We start from the raw sequence: 19,446 nt of genomic DNA, 5'->3' as shown, positions 1-19,446 counted from the left end.
CGCCAATGAACCAAAAACTGCACCCGACCGCGGACCAGGCGTGAGTCCAGGATATTGCTCACCTCATACTCCTCACGATTGCCCACTCGGACCGGACGAGGCCGAGGAACCGAGGAAGTGAAACGATTACACACCAGAGGCTTCAACAGGGAGACATGAAACACGTTGGAGATCCGCATGCCAGGAGGAAGCGCAAGGGCATAGGCTACCGGGTTTACCCTGCGAAGCACTCGGAAGGGACCAACAAAGCGAGGCGCCAGCTTGGGAGTGGGCACTCGAAGGTTGAGGTTGCGGGTGGACAACCATACACGGTCTCCGGCCTGGTAGGAAGGAGCAGGCGCTCGTCTGCGATCAGCCTGGAGTCTCTGGTGCTGCGCAGAGACCTCAAGGGACTTCTGGATCTGTACCCAAGAAGCACGTAGGACGGAAAGGTGATCCTCCACAGCCGGAATATCCTGGGAAGAGAATACCTCCGGTAACACGGCAGGTTGGAACCCATAGTTGGCCATGAAGGGAGACGTCCCAGAGGAAGAGTTCACCGCCGTGTTCCTGGCAAACTCAGCCCAAGGCAGGAGGTCAACCCAATTGTCTTGGTGATCGGAGACATAGCAACGAAGGAATTGCTCCAAGGCCTGATTGGAACGTTCTGCGGCCCCATTGGACTGAGGGTGGTAGGCCGAGGAGAAGGAGAGATGAATCCCCAACTGGGAGCAAAAGGCGCGCCAGAACCTGGACACAAACTGACTCCCCCGATCCGACACAATCTCCTTGGGCAAACCGTGCAACCGGAAGACCTCCCTGGCAAAAATCGTGGCCAACTCCTGTGCAGAGGGTAACTTCTTGAGAGGAACACAGTGACACATTTTGGAAAACCGATCCACAATCATGAGAATGACCGTATGGCCTCGGGATGCAGGGAGGTCCACAATGAAATCCATCCCCAGGTGTGACCATGGGCGCTCCCCGGTGGCTAAGGGTTGCAGAAGGCCCAACGGAAGGTGCCGAGGGGACTTACTCTGGGCACAAACGGAGCATGCCGCTACATATGCGGCGATGTCGGAACGCAGGGAAGGCCACCAGAACAGACGTGAAACAGCCCAGGACAGCTGATTCTTTCCAGGATGCCCCGCGGTCTTGGAGTTATGGTAGGTTCGCAACAACCGAGTGCGCAACTCCTCAGGCACAAAACATCTGCCGTTGGGTCTCCCAGAGGGAGCACCAGATTGAGCCGCCAAAATCTGCTCACCCAGGGGAGAGGTCAGGCTGGTGCGAATGGCAGCCAGGATCTGATTCGGAGGTATGACCGAAGTCGGAATCGACTCCTCCCTGGACAGGTCGGAGTACTGCCGTGATAAGGCATCAGCCCTGATGTTCTTGGAACCGGGTAGGTAGGAGACCACGTAATTAAAACGAGACAAGAACAGAGCCCATCTGGCCTGACGTGGTGTCAATCTCTTGGCCTCAGAGAGGTAGGTCAGATTCTTGTGGTCCGTCAGGATGAGGACCGGAACCACCGAACCCTCGAGCAAGTGCCTCCATTCTTTGAGAGCCTGCACGATGGCCAATAACTCCCTGTCACCAATCTGGTAGTTGCACTCCGCGGAAGACAGTTTCCGGGAGTAAAACCCACAAGGAAGCAGAGGACCCTCTGGTGTTCTACGCTGAGACAGAAGGGCGCCTACTCCCGTCTCAGACGCGTCCACCTCGAGGACAAAGGGCAACCCAGGGTTGGGATGCGACAGAATCGGAGCCGACACAAAGGCGGACTTTAGAGCCTCAAAAGCTCGGATGGCCTCGGGCGGCCAGACCTGGGAATTACTGCCCTTCCTGGTCAGATCCGTGAGAGGCTTGGCTAGCATGGAAAAGTCCCTGATGAACTTCCGATAATAATTGGCGAAGCCCAAAAAGCGCTGCAGGGAGCGAAGACCACTGGGCTGGGGCCACTGTAAGACAGCCGAAACCTTCTCAGGATCCATGGAGAACCCCTCAGCGGAAATGATGTAACCTAAGAAGGTTACCTGGGATCGGTGAAATTCGCATTTCTCAAGCTTACCGAACAGCTTGTTCTCTCGTAACCATTGCAACACTCGTTTGACATCCAGAATGTGGGTCTCCATGGACTCAGAATATACCAAGATGTCATCCAGGTAGACCACCACACACTGCTGCAACAGGTCACGGAAAACATCGTTGATGAATTCCTGAAAGACTGCGGGCGCATTGCACAGCCCAAAGGGCATAACCAAGGATTCATAATGACCGGTCCTGGTGTTAAACGCGGTCTTCCACTCATCGCCCGCCTTGATCCTTACGAGGTTATATGCCGCCCTCAGGTCGAGTTTGGTAAAGACCGTGGCCCCTTTAAGGCGATTGAACAGCTCGGAAATCAAGGGTATCGGGTAAGCGTTCTTGATCGTGATGCGATTGAGACCCCTGTAATCGATGCAAGGCCTCAACTCACCGCCCTTCTTTTTCACAAAGAAAAATCCAGCCCCTGCCGGGGACGAGGATTTGCGAATGTGTCCACGTGAAAGCGCCTCCCTCACGTACTCCTCCATGGCCTCATTCTCCGCTACCGACAGTGGATAGACTTTGCCACGAGGAGGAACGGCACCAGATTGTAACTCGATGGCACAATCGTATGGGCGGTGCGGAGGTAGGGCAACCGCGCGCACCTTATCGAATACATCCCGGTACTCCTCGTATTCAGGGGGCAACAGAGAGTCCGAGGAAGTACACAGCAACTTGACAGGCCCATGGATGCAACTAGCCCCACACTGCGGTGACCACGAGAGGATCTCGGCCGATCTCCAATCGAAAATCGGATTATGCTCCTGGAGCCAGGGGTACCCCAAGACCACCGAGTAGTGTGGAGACGAAATAACCTGGAAGCAGACCGACTCTCTGTGGACGGCACCAATGGCTAACCCCACTGGAAGGGTCTCATGAGTCACGTGTGGCGGCAGAAGGGGTCTGCCGTCTATCGCCTCAAGAGCCAGAGGAGAACCTCGAGCCTGCAGAGGAATGGAATTGGCGGCAGCGAACGCACTATCAATGAACAAACCACCAGCACCAGAGTCCACCAACGCCTGGGTCGTCACCGAGCCCCCGACCCAGGAAAGGACAACAGTGATCAGTGGTTTGTCAACACGGGAAACCGGGGACGAGGAGACTCCACCCAAGATCTGCCCCCGACAGGATCTCAGGTGCGAGCGTCTCCCTGGACGGTTCGGACATGCCAACCGAAAATGCCCACCGAGACCACAGTACATGCATCGGCCCTCGCGTCTCCGGAGTACCCTCTCCCCCTCGGACAGGCGAGCAAACCCCAGCCGCATGGGTTCACCCCCAGACAAGTCATCCCCAGGAGGCGTGGGAGGAGAGGGAGGCACGGGTTGGACAACAAAGGTAGGCGCCAATCTGTTAGGAGGCCTCCGCAGACTCTCCTTAAAGGAAGGTCTCTCCCTGAGTCTGGTGTCAATCAAAATCAGGAAAGAAATAAGAGACTCGAGCTCCACTGGTAGGTCCTTAGCTGCAACCTCATCCTTCAAGGCATCCGAGAGACCATGAGAGAAAGCAGCGACCAGAGCCTCATTATTCCAGCCCACCTCTGCTGCCAGGGTACGAAACTCAATGGCGTATTCAGCTACGGATCGTGAACCCTGTCTGATGGACATAAGGAGCTTCGCAGCAGAGGCAGCACGAGCCGGCACATCGAATACCTTCCGAAGAGAAGCAACAAAACCGGAAAACTCGGCAACCACCGGATTGTTGTTCTCCCATAAAGGGCTGGCCCAGGCCAAGGCCTTGTCCGAGAGCAGCGAGATTAAGAAGCCCACCTTTGATCTCTCAGTAGGAAAGGCATGTGGCAGCAACTCGAAATAAATGCCCACCTGGTTAAGGAAACCTCGGCACTGAGTTGGCTCTCCCCCAAAGCGCTGTGGAAGGGGGGCAGAACCGGACATACCCCGAAACACCGCAGGCGCAACAACAGGTGTCGGGGTAGACTCTGGCGCAACAACCGGAGCGGCAGTGGGAGCGGACCCAGGAGCGACAACCGACCCATCGGCAACGGGAGCGAAATGAACCGTGCGTTCAAGCAGGGTTTGCAACGCCACGGCGAACTGACCCAACAGGTGATCCTGCTGATCAAGTCTGGCAACCAGCGTGGGTAGTGAGGATGGCCCTGCACCGTCAGAATTCGTGGCCTGTGGTACCGTGCGTTCAAGCAGGGTTTGCAACGCCACGGCGAACCGACCCAACAGGTGATCCTGCTGATCAAGTCTGGCAACCAGCGTGGGTAGCGAGGATGGCCCTGTACCGTCAGAATTCATGGCTTGGTCCTAATTTCACGGAACCATGAACCAGACGTACAACAACAGATAAGTGAAAATAAGAAAGCTTTATTGAAAAACAAGCTATAAAGCAAAAGTCCAAACGGATGGCGAAACCGATGCAGAGTCTTTGCGAAGCCAGGGGACAGGAACCAGCAGGGTAGTCAGACGAAGCCAGGATCAGGAACCAGCAGGGTAGTCAGACGAAGCCAGGAACAGGAACCAGAAGTAGCAGCAGTCTTAGTAGCATGTGAACACAGGAGGACCAAGCAGGGAACTGAAGCCACAGACCTCCTATATATATGAGCTAGGCATCCAGCTCCTCCCAGTGGGAAGGAGGAGCCGCAGGGTGGGAGGCTACAAGAAACCCAGAAACCAAGATGGCCGCCAGCACATGTCAAACGAAGGAGAACAGCAAGAAGGTAAGACCATGACACCTCCGAGGTTGACAGTCTGTGTTCCTGGCTACTGACCCTGGCTATTGTTCCTAGCTCGCTTCCCCAGGCATCCTCCGTGATTCATTCACTGCGGCATGGACTGACAGCTCCATTGCGGGCAGGACATCTTTACACCAAAGCCTTCTTTGTCTATACATTTGTGAGTGGGACAATTTTATATATTTCATTCATTTATAATTAAATTGTACTTCACCAGAGCATGCTTGGTGCTTCTCTCCCCCCTCTCCTCCTCTATTAGAAAAAAATATATACCTAATATAATAAGCAAATTGTACACAACTCATCTATATGTTGTCAATAACAATTGTGCTTCCTAGTTTTAGATGCCCTATAGTATGTGTAAAAGTGAAAAAAACTTGTCCCAACTATAGGGTCAATGTTAAAAAGCTGAATTCCTGAAACAACACATTTTTGATAAACTTTAAGATGTAGGCATACCTTTAAGAAATGTGTGCTTCATTTTTTTTTTTGTTCGTAGGTCCCTGAATTTTAAAAAGTAGCTGGTGATTACCTATAAGGCTGGCCATAGTCCTGCAACCACAGGTTACAGGAAATAAAATCATTTGATTCCTCATCAACTCAGACAGGGCTGACGGGAATCTCTCCCATGGAGCCATTGTGTTCTCCTGGGGGTGGAGGAAGCAATCCCCTCCTGGAAAACACAGTGATTATTATATAACAGTCGCTGGCAATAATCGCATGTTAAACCCAACAGGCTGGTTGTACCCAAGTTGATGGATTGATTCCACTGAGGTACATTCAGCCTGCCCATACGTGGTTCTAATCTCGGCCGGTTCCTGGCTGGCTTAATAGGCCGTAGGAATCTACATCCTATCTAGGTGACAAGACCCCCAGCCTGCCTATGTGTCAAGCAGCCATGATGTAACCTTTTATTAGGGGAAGCTTCATGTGCTGGTATAGTTTACACTGCCACTCCCTACCAACATCAACCCACACTTCTGTACTCCATATTTCACCTAAACATGGTCAGAAAGAGGCGTTTAAAGGTTTTGATCTTGATGGTTTTATCTGTGTAGCACCCTCCTAGGTAGGTGCAAGGCAAAGTATATGGGCTGCCCTGTCTGCTTATCAGGGGAGGCCTTGATTGTTCAGTTAGGCTGTCATGTATTCTCAGGTGTGCCTGTTGAGCTTGGGGAGTCTCCCCACTGTGTCCAATGAGGGCTCTCATTGGACAGTGGAGGAAACCTGGCCAATAGCACACCAGAGCTTGTATCTACCCCAGAGGGCAGAATCTGCCACAGTGCATCCTGGGAGGGAATATAAGTCTGAGGGGAGCACATGACAGAGCGTCTTTGGCGGGAAGCAGAGTCCCAGGAGGAGGGTGATGGCTGACTCTCCTCCTGTCAGCCTCAGGAAAGGTGTCCTTGGCGGTCAGCCTAGAGGACAGAGGGTTAAGCTGAGTTGCAGAGAGGGATCCAGTGTGCTGTGGACTGAGTGGAGCTGCTGGGGCAGAAGTTTCCAGGAAAGCAGTGTCATGAGTACTGTAAACTGCCCAGGGGTCTGCCTACGGTAGGGGACCTCTCCAGAAGGTCAGAGAGATCCAGGAGCCAGCTAACCAGGAGGAAACTTAGAAAGGGGGTGCCAGAGTCTAAGCCCTGAAGAGAAGTGTAAGTGTAAAGAGGGCGCTGGTGCGGGCCCTGAAGAGTTAAGCGTTACAGCAGATGTACAAGTAGCTGTCTCAAAGGAAAGTGATAAGGGAGCTTCTACAAGGACTTTGTGCCAAATGAAAGTGACAGGAGTCATTTCAGTGCTAACAGACCGCAAGTCAGCGTTCATTAGCGCCAACTAGCGTTGACTGGCATTTAGCCAGCGTCAAGTCAGCGTCAGCAGGCATTTTTTCAGCTGTCCCCCTAATATTGTGCATAGTTGAACCAGAATAGTATCCCACTCATCCCTTCTCCCATCCAAGTTCTCAATAAACCTAAAAACCCAAAGATACTGGACTGATTCTCGTCTCAGTGCTCACACTTGGAGAATATGCCTAACTGTGCTGCTGTTGCTAGTGGTAACCCTGGTGGACCCATATCCAACAAAACGGCTGTGAATTCTGCTACATCTGTGAACTAAAATTTTCTATTAACGTGGTGGAAAATGAATGGTAATTTAAACCCCATTAATGGCTAGAAAATCCAAATGTTTGCAAGCAAGATTGTGCTAGTGTGTGGTCAGCAGAACTGTGTAATTTTTGATAGCCATACTCTTAGCTTTTAGCCCACTGAGTCTGCAATTTTGACACTGTTGATATTGTATAGTGTATAGTGAGGGAAATGTGAACAGGGAGCGTCAAAATCACAGTTTTGCTATCCTGCTCAGCGCCATTAAGATTATATAGGTGCCTGGAACCTGACAGTGTTGAACATGACAGCAGAACAGCAATGTGTCTTTCTGCTCTCCATCTCCTACCTGACTCTCTTGAAATTCAGCCCACTGTACCAGTGAAGTTGCCACACAGGAGCAAGATAAGTCGAAAGCAGCAATGCTGCTGTTTTGCTGCTTTATTCAGCACTCATAGGATCATGCAGTTGCCTGGTTCTTAACAGACTGAATAGTGCAATAGTATAGCAGTATGGTGCCTGGCTTATCATTTCTTCATCATACCTGCTACACAGGGATACAGAGTTGGTTTTATAGATATTATATTCTTATGAAAATGTAATTACTGTAGTTCCTGCCCGGCCATAGTACATTTACTGCGGGTGAGAGGCATGGGCAGGCTGGATCATGTACTTGTACGTGATCCAGTCTGTTCTGGGTTATGTGTGTAAAAGCGCACCCCCTGATAATTTGCGCTGTCACTGACTACAGCGGGATTTTGGCAGCAGGTCCTGCTGATCTGCTACAAACACACAGAGCTCTGTACACAAATCAGTGATCTGACTGTTTCTTCTCCCTGCAAAACAGGTAGAAAAAGCATCCATATCTGTTAGTAAAAGTATCAAATACAGTATCTCACAAAAGTGAGTACACCCCTCACATTTATGTAAATATTTTATTATATCTTTTCATGTGACAACACTGAATAAATGACACTTTGCTACAATGTAAAGTAGTGAGTGTACAGCTTGTATACCAGTGTAAATTTGCTGTCCCCTCAAAATAACTCAACACACAGCCATTAATGTCTAAACTGCTGGCAACAAAAGTGAGTACACCCCTTAGTGAAAATGTCCAAATTGGGCCCAATAAGCCTGTTTCTCTCCCCGGTGTCATGTGATTCGTTAGTGTTACAAGGTATCAGATGTGAATGGGGAGGTGTGTTAAATTTGGTGTTACTGCTCTCACTCTCTCATACTGATCACTGGAAGTTCAACATGGCACCCCATGGCAAAGAACTCTCTGAGGATATGAAAAAAATAATTGTTGTTCCACATAAAGATGGTTTTATAGAGATATGAGTCTTGCGCTATCACAGATTAATTTATATAAATTAAAAATGTTTCCCTGATGCAGCAAGTACAGAAATCTGTTACGTTATACAGTTAGCCAAAGAATATATTGTGGGGGGGAAATCCCCTGAGGAAGTCACATGGTACAGTGATGTAATGCGTAGGGCGTACACCAGAGGCAAACCGGAAGTGACGTTATGGGACGGACGGAACGGGTACTGCGGCAGATACACAAACAGATCCTGGCAGTTTTAAACGTGAGTGTCTACATTGAGTTTTAACCTACTGCACAATGATGGCCTCTTTCTTCTAACGAGCTGCAAAGGTCAATATAAGGAGGAAGGAATAACAAACCCCAGATCGATTAAAGAGAGGGAAGGAACCCTACCTGGCCACCCAGAGGAGAGTGAGGAGTGGAGGAGACACAGGATCCATGCATATATAACATAGTGTAACGCTCCTGCGTTTTTGTAGTAGGCTGGATTTGCAGCTGCAGAATCTCCACTCAGTAGTCATGTAGAGATGTGTTGAATAACCAGATCCAACTCTCCAGACTCATCGCTGTGGGCCCGTCAGCTTCAGCATACAGATATACACACACTCAATAAGATGTTCCTGGAGTGATAGGATGTATATGATAGTATGAAGGTGATGTGCTGAAGGGACAGGTGTGAACAGTGACAGAGATGGTAAGCACTTGATAGAAATGTTCAGGAGAGTATTAGATGGTATTTAGGTAGAATGCAGATAGGTTAGTAATCGAGTATGGTAACAGGTGGTAAGGACAGCAGATGACAAATACAGGATAGGCTAACCCAGTGCAAGGATAGATGGTAGTAGACTCAAGAGCTAGCAATCTATGTAACAGTGCAGATGATAGAATTAGTATGCATAGATAGTAACAGTCCTTAATGTGCAGAGGTAGGTAGTGTAAGTTAGGTTATGGAGGATTCCCCTGTGGGGTACTTATCACTAGTAAGGTTAGTAGTAGAGGGGTCCAGTAGTGAGGAAGTGATCCGGTAGCGAGATACAGGGATCAGTAGCGAGGTTCCGGTCTGTTCCAGGTAAAAGCAAATAGCTGGAGGTTCCGGCAGCGAGACAAGCTTGTAAGCATGTAGACACACAGGCACATAAGCACAGGCACAGGCACATTGAACGAACAATGTGAGAGAGAACGCCGGCGGTTGAAATAGCCGCTCAGAGCGGCGCTCGGCGATGACGTCATCCGTCTTAAAGGTGTATGCGTACCACCTAATTAGAAAGGTGGGATGCATATTGAAAGGAAATGGAAATTAAGGGTACCAGAGGTACCAGAATCTTACAGTACCCCCCCCTTAAGGCCGGCTCCGGAAGGCCTATAGCACTGGTTTCTCCGGGTATTTCGAGTGAAACCTTCGTATAAGCCTAGGTGCGTGAACATCAGAGGTATCCAACCAGGTGTCATCTTGGGGTCCATAGTTCTTCCATCTTATGAGATACTGGAGTCTTCCTCTGTGGATACGAGAATCCAAAATCTCCTTAATCTCATATTCTTCTCCGCCTTCAACTTGTATTGGAGGTGGAGGCAAGATGGTAGGCCTTATTCCTTGGTTAGGAACATGGGGTTTCAGTAGCGACACATGGAAGATGGGATGGATCTTGAGATCTGCCGGTAAGGTGAGCTGTACTGCAGCTTTTCCAATAAGTTTCTTAATTGGGAAGGGTCCCAGAAATAAAGGTCCAAGCTTTTTGCTAGGGATCTTTAACCTTAAATTTTTTGTCGATAGCCAAACGAGGTCCCCAATAGCATACTGAGGAGAAGGTCTTCTACGAAGGTCGTAGTACCTTTTTTGTTGACTATGAGCGTGTGAGATAGTGGTATTAAGTAAACCCAGAGAGTCTTTTATTTGGGTAAGATAGTCCGAGGCTACTGGGTTACTTGATGGTAGGATGCGTGGTGGAAGAAGTGTGGGATGAAACCCATAGTTCAAGTAGAACGGACTTTGCTTAGTAGTACTGTGGGTTGCGTTGTTATAAGCAAATTCCGCCAGAGGGAGAAGGTCCACCCAATCATCCTGTAGGTATGATGTGTAGCAACGCAGATATTGTTCTATACACTGGTTGACTCTTTCAGTCTGTCCGTTGGTCTGAGGGTGGTAGGGTGAAGTGAGCTTTCGCTCAATCCGTAATATTTGACAAAGAGCTTGCCAAAATTTGGAGATGAACTGTGAACCACGGTCGGATAAGAGAGTCTTTGGAATTCCATGTAACTTGAACACATGTTTCATCAGTAGTTCCGCTGTTTGTTTAGATGAAGGTAGTCTACGGATAGCGATGAAATGTGCCATCTTTGTCAGGTGGTCCACTGACACTAGAATGGTATTAAATCCTTTAGATGGTGGTAGTTCTACTATAAAGTCTAAGGACACAACTTCCCATGGAACCTGGGGTATTGGTAGACTGCAGAGTAGACCAGATGGTTTTGTAGTGTCAATTTTGGACCTTGCACAGATGTCACATGAAGAAACAAATTTTTGTACAGACGTCTTCATATCAGGCCACCAAAACTGCCTGGTAAGCAAATTAAGGGTTTTCGTCATACCCATATGTCCTGCCATGGGAACATCATGTGATAACTCCAAGATCTTGGTGCGCATAGTAGGGGGTATGTAGAGTTTGTCGTTGTAATAGAGGAAGCCTTCTGCATCAGTACTTAGTTGTGGTGGAGGTGAATCCAATCCTATACTGTGCAAAATCTCTTCCTTCAAGGAACGAACAACACCAACACTGCCTAAGGGGTCACGCGGTGTGGTGGAAGTTTGCCATCCATTATCTTTTCACTTCATGGTGACGGGTCATCCCCTTTCCGATTGGTCAAGATGGACTTTTGTATTGATTACTAGTACATCTATCTCACTTGATTGCTGTATTTTGCACATATGGTTTATGTATGCACTCATTTAAGCGCTGCTTATGTGGTACTTCCTTGTCTTTGACTTTGAGGCTATTCACATCCTTTTATCAGTTTTTATTCATCAAAGCAGCTGCTAGACACTGCTATTTACTGTATTATACAGTTTAGCAAGTTCACATCCTTCTACCAGCGCAGGGTGATAGAGAAATTGGGCTTAGGTTTATATTCTCTGTCTTTATGTTTAACACCAATAATACGTTCATAGGGTATTATAGGAATAGTATTTCTTCTTTATGAAATAGGCATTTTTTTAATTTCACGTATAGATTGTGTGCGAGTAATCTGGATAACACAAGTCTTACATGTTTTATATGTTCAGACAGAGATCGAGAATAGATAAGTATATCGTCCAGATATACTACAACACAGACATCAAGTAAGTCTCTAAAGATGTCGTTTATGAACCTCTGGAAAGCTGCGGGAGCATTACACAACCCGAATGGCATCACAAGATATTCGAATAATCCGTATCTGGTTCTGAATGCTGTTTTCCACTCATCTCCGTCACGGATTCGGATTAGGTTGTATGCCCCTTTTAGGTCCAATTTAGAGAAGTAAGCAGCCCCACGCACTTGTTCGATGAGTTCAGGGATGAGCGGTAAAGGATAGCGATCCTTTATCGTAATCGTATTTAATTGCCTATAATCTATAATAGGCCTAAGACTTGAATCCTTATTGCGGACAAAGAAAAGTCCTGCAGCTGTGGAAGAAGTAGAGGGTCTAATGAACCCTTTTTTCAAATTTTCATCTAAGTATTCCTTGAGATGAGAAAGTTCATCCTGTGAAAGAGGATAAACATGACCGAAAGGCAATTTGCTGTTAGGGAGTAGATCGATAGTGCAATCATAATCCCTATGGGGAGGCAACACTTGAGCATTTTTCTCAAGGAATACTTCGGACAGATCCTGATAGCATAATGGTGCAATCTCATCTGACACCACAGACAGGATTTTTCCAAAAGATGGGAGGTTACACGTAATCTCGCAATAGTGAGAAGGGAAAGTTAAAGTCCGTCGGTTCCAATCTATGATTGGTTGATGTGTGTGTAACCAAGGAAGTCCCAAAATAATGGGATAATGGGGTGAAGGTAGTATATCAAAAGTGGTGGTCTCCATATGAGACTCGTTAGCAGTGACAAGGAGTGCTTGTGTCTGGTTGGTGATTGGACCAGAAGATAGCGGAATACCGTTAATTAAACTAACAGAAACAGGTTTAGGTTTTGAAATAATAGGTATTTTATTTAAGGTAACAAAACATGTATCAATATAGTTCCCACAAGATCCTGTGTCGATCATAGCCTTGGTGGTAATCCTAGTCTGGTCCCACTGTAATGTTAGATGAACAAAGAGATAGGGGTTAGAAAAGGAAGTCGTTAATCCTCCTAGCAAGACATGTGAACACTCACCCTCTTTTTTGCGGACAAGGGGACAGACGCTTATCAAATGATCCGGGGATGCGCAGTACATGCAGAGGTTTCTGGATCTTCTTTTGGCTCGTTCAGTAGTTGATAAAGGTGGGCGTATGGTTACAACCTCCATGGGAGTAGGGTCAACGGCCGAAATCCGAGAAGGACTAGACAATGGCATTCCCGTTTTCTCAGCCTTTCTTTCTCGCAGTCGCCTGTCGATGTTGATACTGAGTTGTATTAAAGGCATCCAAGGTGCCAGGTAAATCCGCTCGGGCGAGCTCGTCTTTAACAGCTTCTGACAACCCGAGTCTGAATTGAGTTCGCAGAGATGTATCATTCCACCCTGAATCAAGGGTCCATCTTTTGAACTCTGCTACAAAGTCTTCTACAGGTCTCCTACCTTGTTTTAAAGCCCTCAATTGAATATCAGCAGTACTCTGCCTATTGGGGTCTTCATATAAACTAGCGAGTTCCGCTAGGAATAAAGAATAGGAGTTGAGAAGCTGATCATTTTTCTCAAAGAGAGAGTCTGCCCAGGCCCGTGGATCACCCGTTAAGTATGAAATAACGGTACAGACTTTAATTTGATCAGTAGGGTATGTACGAGGTTTTAACAAAAAAAGCAATTGGCATGCGTTTTTGAATTCACGAAATTTTTTCCGATCACCTGTAAACACTAGAGGAGGGTTTATTTTAGGTTCAGGGGGCTGAGCAGCAGTAAGCCGTGAAAGACGGGTTACCTGCTGTGTCAGAGTTTGATTTTCTTCTTTTACTTCAGTAAGAGCAAGTATTAATGCATTTACTTGTTGTGTTAATTGTGTCACTTGAGTGGGTAATTCTGCTGAATCCATTTTTTTAGGTTCGTTCAATCTGTAACGCTCCTGCGTTTTTGTAGTAGGCTGGATTTGCTGCTGCAGAATCTCCACTCAGTAGTCATGTAGAGATGTGTTGAATAACCAGATCCAACTCTCCAGACTCATCACTGTGGGCCCGTCAGCTTCAGCATACAGATATACACACACTCAATAAGATGTTCCTGGAGTGATAGGATGTATATGATAGTATGAAGGTGATGTGCTGAAGGGACAGGTGTGAACAGTGACAGAGATGGTAAGCACTTGATAGAAATGTTCAGGAGAGTATTAGATGGTATTTAGGTAGAATGCAGATAGGTTAGTAATCGAGTATGGTAACCGGTGGTAAGGACAGCAGATGACAAATACAGGATAGGCTAACCCAGTGCAAGGATAGATGGTAGTAGACTCAAGAGCTAGCAATCTATGTAACAGTGCAGATGATAGAATTAGTATGCATAGATAGTAACAGTCCTTAATGTGCAGAGGTAGGTAGTGTAAGTTAGGTTATGGAGGATTCCCCTGTGGGGTACTTATCACTAGTAAGGTTAGTAGTAGAGGGGTCCAGTAGTGAGGGAGTGATCCGGTAGCGAGATACAGGGATCAGTAGCGAGGTTCCGGTCTGTTCCAGGTAAAAGCAAATAACTGGAGGTTCCGGCAGCGAGACAAGCTTGTAAGCATGTAGACACACAGGCACATAAGCACAGGCACAGGCACATTGAACGAACAACGTGAGAGAGAACGCCGGCGGTTGAAATAGCCGCTCAGAGCGGCGCTCGGCGATGACGTCATCCGTCAGGTGTATGCGTACCACCTAATTAGAAAGGTGGGACGCATATTGAAAGGAAATGGAAATTAAGGGTACCAGAGGTACCAGAATCTTACACATAGGCACATCTGTTATTGATCTAAGGTGAGCAGTTAGAGCACATAGGAGTGCCAGCACTGAAGAGCACCTGGGTCACTGTTTGAGGTGTAAGAAGTTCACTAAGCAAGACTAAGAAGCAATCTATTGGGAATCATCACTTATTGATTGGGCATTGTTTTCAGCACAAAAATAATTTTTGTTTAGAGGATTTTCACTTATATATTGGACAAATTAGCACACATCTTCAGTGATTTATTTTACAATTTATGAATTCACATGGGAGTTAAAGTTTGTTCATTTGGCACTTATTTAAGCATTTGCACTTTATATATTGATTGATTATTTATTTATATGATAATTCCGCTATATGTATGCTATACACCAACAACATCTCTTCTGTTTGTATATATAACATACCCAACATAAATAATATTTATGTAATATATTAGCATACCATACACTTATAGATCTCTGAAGCGCAGTACTCCCCCCCTCCCCCACAATATATTCCACATAAAGATGGCTTTAAGAAGATTGCCAAGACCCTGAAACTGAGCTGCAGCATGGTGGCTAGGACCATACAGCAGTTTACCAGGACAGGTTCCACTCGGAACAGGCCTCGCCATGGTCGACCAAAGAAGTTGAGTGCACATGCTTAGCGTCATATCCAGAGGTTGTCTTTGGGAAATAGACCTATGAGTGCTGCCAGCATAGCTGCAGAGGTTGAAGGGGTGGGGGGGGGGGGTCAGCCTATCAGCGCTCAGACCATGCACCGCACACTGCATCAAATTGGTCTGCATGGCTGTCGTCCCAGAAGGAAGCCACTTCTAAAGATTATGCACAAGAAAGCCTGCAAACAGTTTGCTGATGACAAGCAGACTAAGGACATTGATTAATGGAACCATGTCCTGTTGTCTGATGAGACCAAGATAAACTTATTTGGTTCAGATGGTGTCAAGCTTCTGGGGTGGCAACCAGGCGAGGAGTACAAAGACAAGTGTGTCTTGCCTACAGTCAAGCATGGTGGTGGGATTGACATTGTTTGGGGCTGCATGAGTGTTGCCAGCACTGAGGAGCTACAGTTCAGTGAGGGAACCATGAATGCCAACAAGTACATTACTACTTTACATTTACATTGTAGCAAAGTGTCATTTCTTCAGTGTTGTCACATGAAAAGATATAATAAAATATTTGCAAAAATGTGAGGGGTGTACTCACTTTTGTGAGATACTGTATTACACACATTACACTTGTTAGGCACACGTTTACCCCTTGATTGCTCCTTGATGTTAACTTCATCCCTGTCATTAATACAATGTACAGTATTATATGTGATCACTGTATAAGTGTCATTATTGATGTCAGTGTCAGCAAGTCTGTTTGCAAGTCTGTTTGCACCAGATTGCCCGCCACACTATCACAGTCTCATTATAAGTCGCTCATCATTGCCATTACCAGTATAGGGTCAAAGCTGTGTAAATTCCTGTATACATACACCATTGTATGTAAATGCTATAACTTTTCCAAAAAACAATTAATATACACTTATTGGGATTTTCTGTATACAAAAAATATGTAGCAGAATACATTTTGGCCTAAATTCATGAAGACATATTTTTTTAATTTGATATGTTTTATAACGAAGTAGAAACTGTGTTTTTTTTTTTTGTTTGTTTTTTTTCAAAATTGTCTATCTTTTTTCATTTGTATAATACAAAATAAAAAACCAGTGTTGATCAAATCCCACCAGAAAACTCTATTTGTGTGAAGAAAAAAATTATATAAATTTAATTTGCATACAGTGTTAAAATAGCACAGTGATGAATAGCACAACATACTCTGGTCACAAAGGGGGTAAAACCTCAGGAGGCCAAGTGGTAAAAGCTACAAACATTTTCAACATTGCTGGAACTTTGGGCTGAAGGTTGGGAGAAGGAGATGGGTAGAGCAATATTGCAGTTCTGCTGCGCTTGTTCACTTGTCAGATTATCAGGTTGACAACATGTGGCATTGTGCAAATTTTACAAATTACGGCAGAGAGCTGCATTGATGAAATGTATCTTCCCCTGTTACTGCCCAAAGTCCTACCCACATAAGCTTTGATAGGGGAACCTATGTGTACAGGGAGACACACTTCCAGTCTCTCCTACCGGCTTAAGCTAGTGATAAGGTGACCTTGTGATGATGTCCCAGGGCTAAGAACCCTAAACTTCAGAAGGGCAGACTTTCCAAAATTGTACTCATTGATGGAAAGGGTAAACTGGGACCAAACCCTGGGATCACTGACCACAGAGGAAAAATGGGAATGCTTTAGAACAATATTAAGCAAAGGCATCTTGCAGTGCATTCCTATGGGGAATAAATTTAGAAGAGACAAAGCCAAACCTGGCTGGCTAAACCGTAGCGTTAAAAAACTTATTAGGGGAAAAAAATTGGCCTTCAAGAAATATAAATCAGAGGGCACCGTATCGGCCTTCCAGCAATACAAGGAGGAAAATAAGAAGTGTAAACACGAAATCAAGATGGCTAAAATCAACTTTGAGAGACAAATAGTGGAGGATAGTAAAAAAAACCCAAAAAAATTCTTTAAATATATCAACAGCAAAAAAACTAGGGCAGAGCATATTGCACACATAATTAGCGATGATGGGAGGATGGTTACAGAGGACACTGAAAAAGCAACCGTGCTGAATTCTTTTTTCTCGTCAGTCTTTACGCAGGAAAAGGAAGGGTACACTGACCATGACTGTATGGTTAGTAGTAATACACAGGACTTGCCACTATGGCTAACAGAGGGGGAAATCAGGGAAAGACTGGATAAACTTAACACAAACAAATCACCAGGCCCGGATGGCGTACATCCGAGAGTGCTCAAGGAACTCAGTATGGTTATATCTAGACCACTGTTCCTGATCTTTGCTGACAGTATTAGGACAGGAGATGTACCAGGGGATTGGAGGAAGGCTAACGTGATTCCGATATTCAAAAAGGGCCAGAGACATATCCCGGGAAATTATAGGCCTGTCAGTCTGACATCAATAATATGTAAACTTTTGGAGGGGATGATAAGGGACTATATCGTAGAGTATGCTAAAGACAACAACATCATCAGTAGTAACCAGCACGGGTTTACAAATGGGCGATCTTGTCAAACCAATCTCTTAGCATTCTACGAGGAAGTGAGCTGTGAGCTAGATAGGGGGAGACCAGTGGATGTGGTGTACTTGGATTTCGCTAAGGCGTTTGATACAGTTCCCCACAAGCGCTTAATTTATAAAATAAGGTCTGCAGGTATCGACAGCAGGGTTTGCTCTTGGATACGGAATTGGCTAAAAGGCCGTGTCCAAAGGGTAGTAATAAACAGCGCATACTCAGACTGGTCTGAGGTAGTAAGCGGGGTGCCCCAGGGCTCAGTCCTGGGACCAACCTTGTTCAATTTATTCATAAACAGCATTGAGGACGGGATCAGTAGTTCGTTATCAGTTTTTGCAGATGACACAAAATTGGCCAGGGCAATAACTGCACAGCATGAAGCAGATATCCTACAGAATGACCTGGACAAAATTACGGAGTGGGCAACGACATGGCAAATGAGGTTTAATGTGGAGAAGTGTAAGGTTTTGCACTTGGGGACCAAAAACATAAAAACACAATACACGTTAGGAGGGGAACCCTTGGGGGAATCAAAAATGGAGAAGGATCTGGGAGTCTTAGTTGATGATAGATTAGGCAACAGCATGCAATGCCAAGCGGCAGCTTCCAAAGCCAACAGAATATTAGCATGCATAAAGAAAGGGATGTATTCCAGAGATAAGACTATAATCCTTCCACTTTATAAAACTCTGGTCCGACCGCATCTGGAGTATTCTGTCCAGTTCTGGTCGCCAGTCCTCAGGAGGGATGTGTTGGAGCTGGAGAAAGTCCAGAGAAGGGCAACTAAACTGATTAGGGGGTTGGAGGACCTTACCTATGAAGAGCGGCTGCAATCGCTCGATTTATTTTCCCTGGAGAAAAGACGTCTGAGAGGGGACATGATAGCAATTTATAAATATCTTAATGGGGATCTCAGCTTAGAAGAAAAGCTGTTCATTCGAAGGAATTGCATGAGGACTCGAGGACATACAATGCGATTAGAGGAGAAGCGTTTTAACCTCAGGCAACGTGGGGGGTTCTTTACTGTTAGGGCTACAAGATTGTGGAATTGTCTACCACAAGAGGTGGTTTCTGTGGGTAGTATGGTGACTTTCAAAAGACTCTTAGACTTACATCTCAAGGATCAGGAGATTGAGGGCTATGTTAGATGATTACAGTCACACACACCTACACAGGTTGAACTGGATGGACTATTGTCTTTATTCAACCTCACCTACTATGTAACTATGTAACTATCTCTATGGAGGAGCAAGGTAAAAAGAAAATAGTTTTTTCTATCTTTATTGGGGTCAGAGATCGAGCTTGCGATATACTATTTTTGTTAGAGTTCTACTTAGAAAGTGAATGAAATATTTCAAAGCTGTAAGTGCAGTAAAAGTTCCTGGTGTTAAACTCTAAACTTCATGGTCTGTAAAAAACAGTGTTTTGCTCAGTGTTTTGGGCATTGTTATGGTGACGGCACTTTACTGTAAACTTCAAACATTTTTTTTCTAGTTTTTCAGCTGTTCATACTCTAGCTACTGTGTTCTATTCAGCAGTTTTTAATTTACTTTTCATTTCAGTATTTCACTTTTATTGCTAGAATGACCAGATGATTAGAAACTGAACCTACCTACTATGTTATGTATTATTAATGTTTGTAAAACAGACAACATACACTACATTGAATAGTAAATATTTATTAACAGTAAACTCAATAAATGCATAAATTAAACTGCACTCACAAGAAATGCATGTTTAAGAGCAAAATTATAAACTTATTACAGACAAAATAGACAAAATCTTCTTCTTTTTTTTTTTTTTACATAATGCCTGATTCACATTGATTGGACTTGTTAGGTCTCATTTAAACATGTGTACTTAAGCATAAACCCATGCAAGGGCAGTGCAAGGGATTCAATGCATCTCTGTGGCGGCAGTCCCATTCATGTGAATTGAGACACAGTGGCTGAATGTACACAGCTATTGCTCCTAATTTGACAACTGTGTGTGTGTGGCTCCCTGAACACAG

The sequence above is a fragment of the Pelophylax lessonae genome (assembly GCF_965119305.1).
Source record: "Pelophylax lessonae genome assembly, chromosome: 5".
Classification (NCBI taxonomy): domain Eukaryota; kingdom Metazoa; phylum Chordata; class Amphibia; order Anura; family Ranidae; genus Pelophylax; species Pelophylax lessonae.
The sequence above is the reverse complement of the archived record's forward strand: the minus strand, read 5'-3'. Positions refer to the sequence as shown.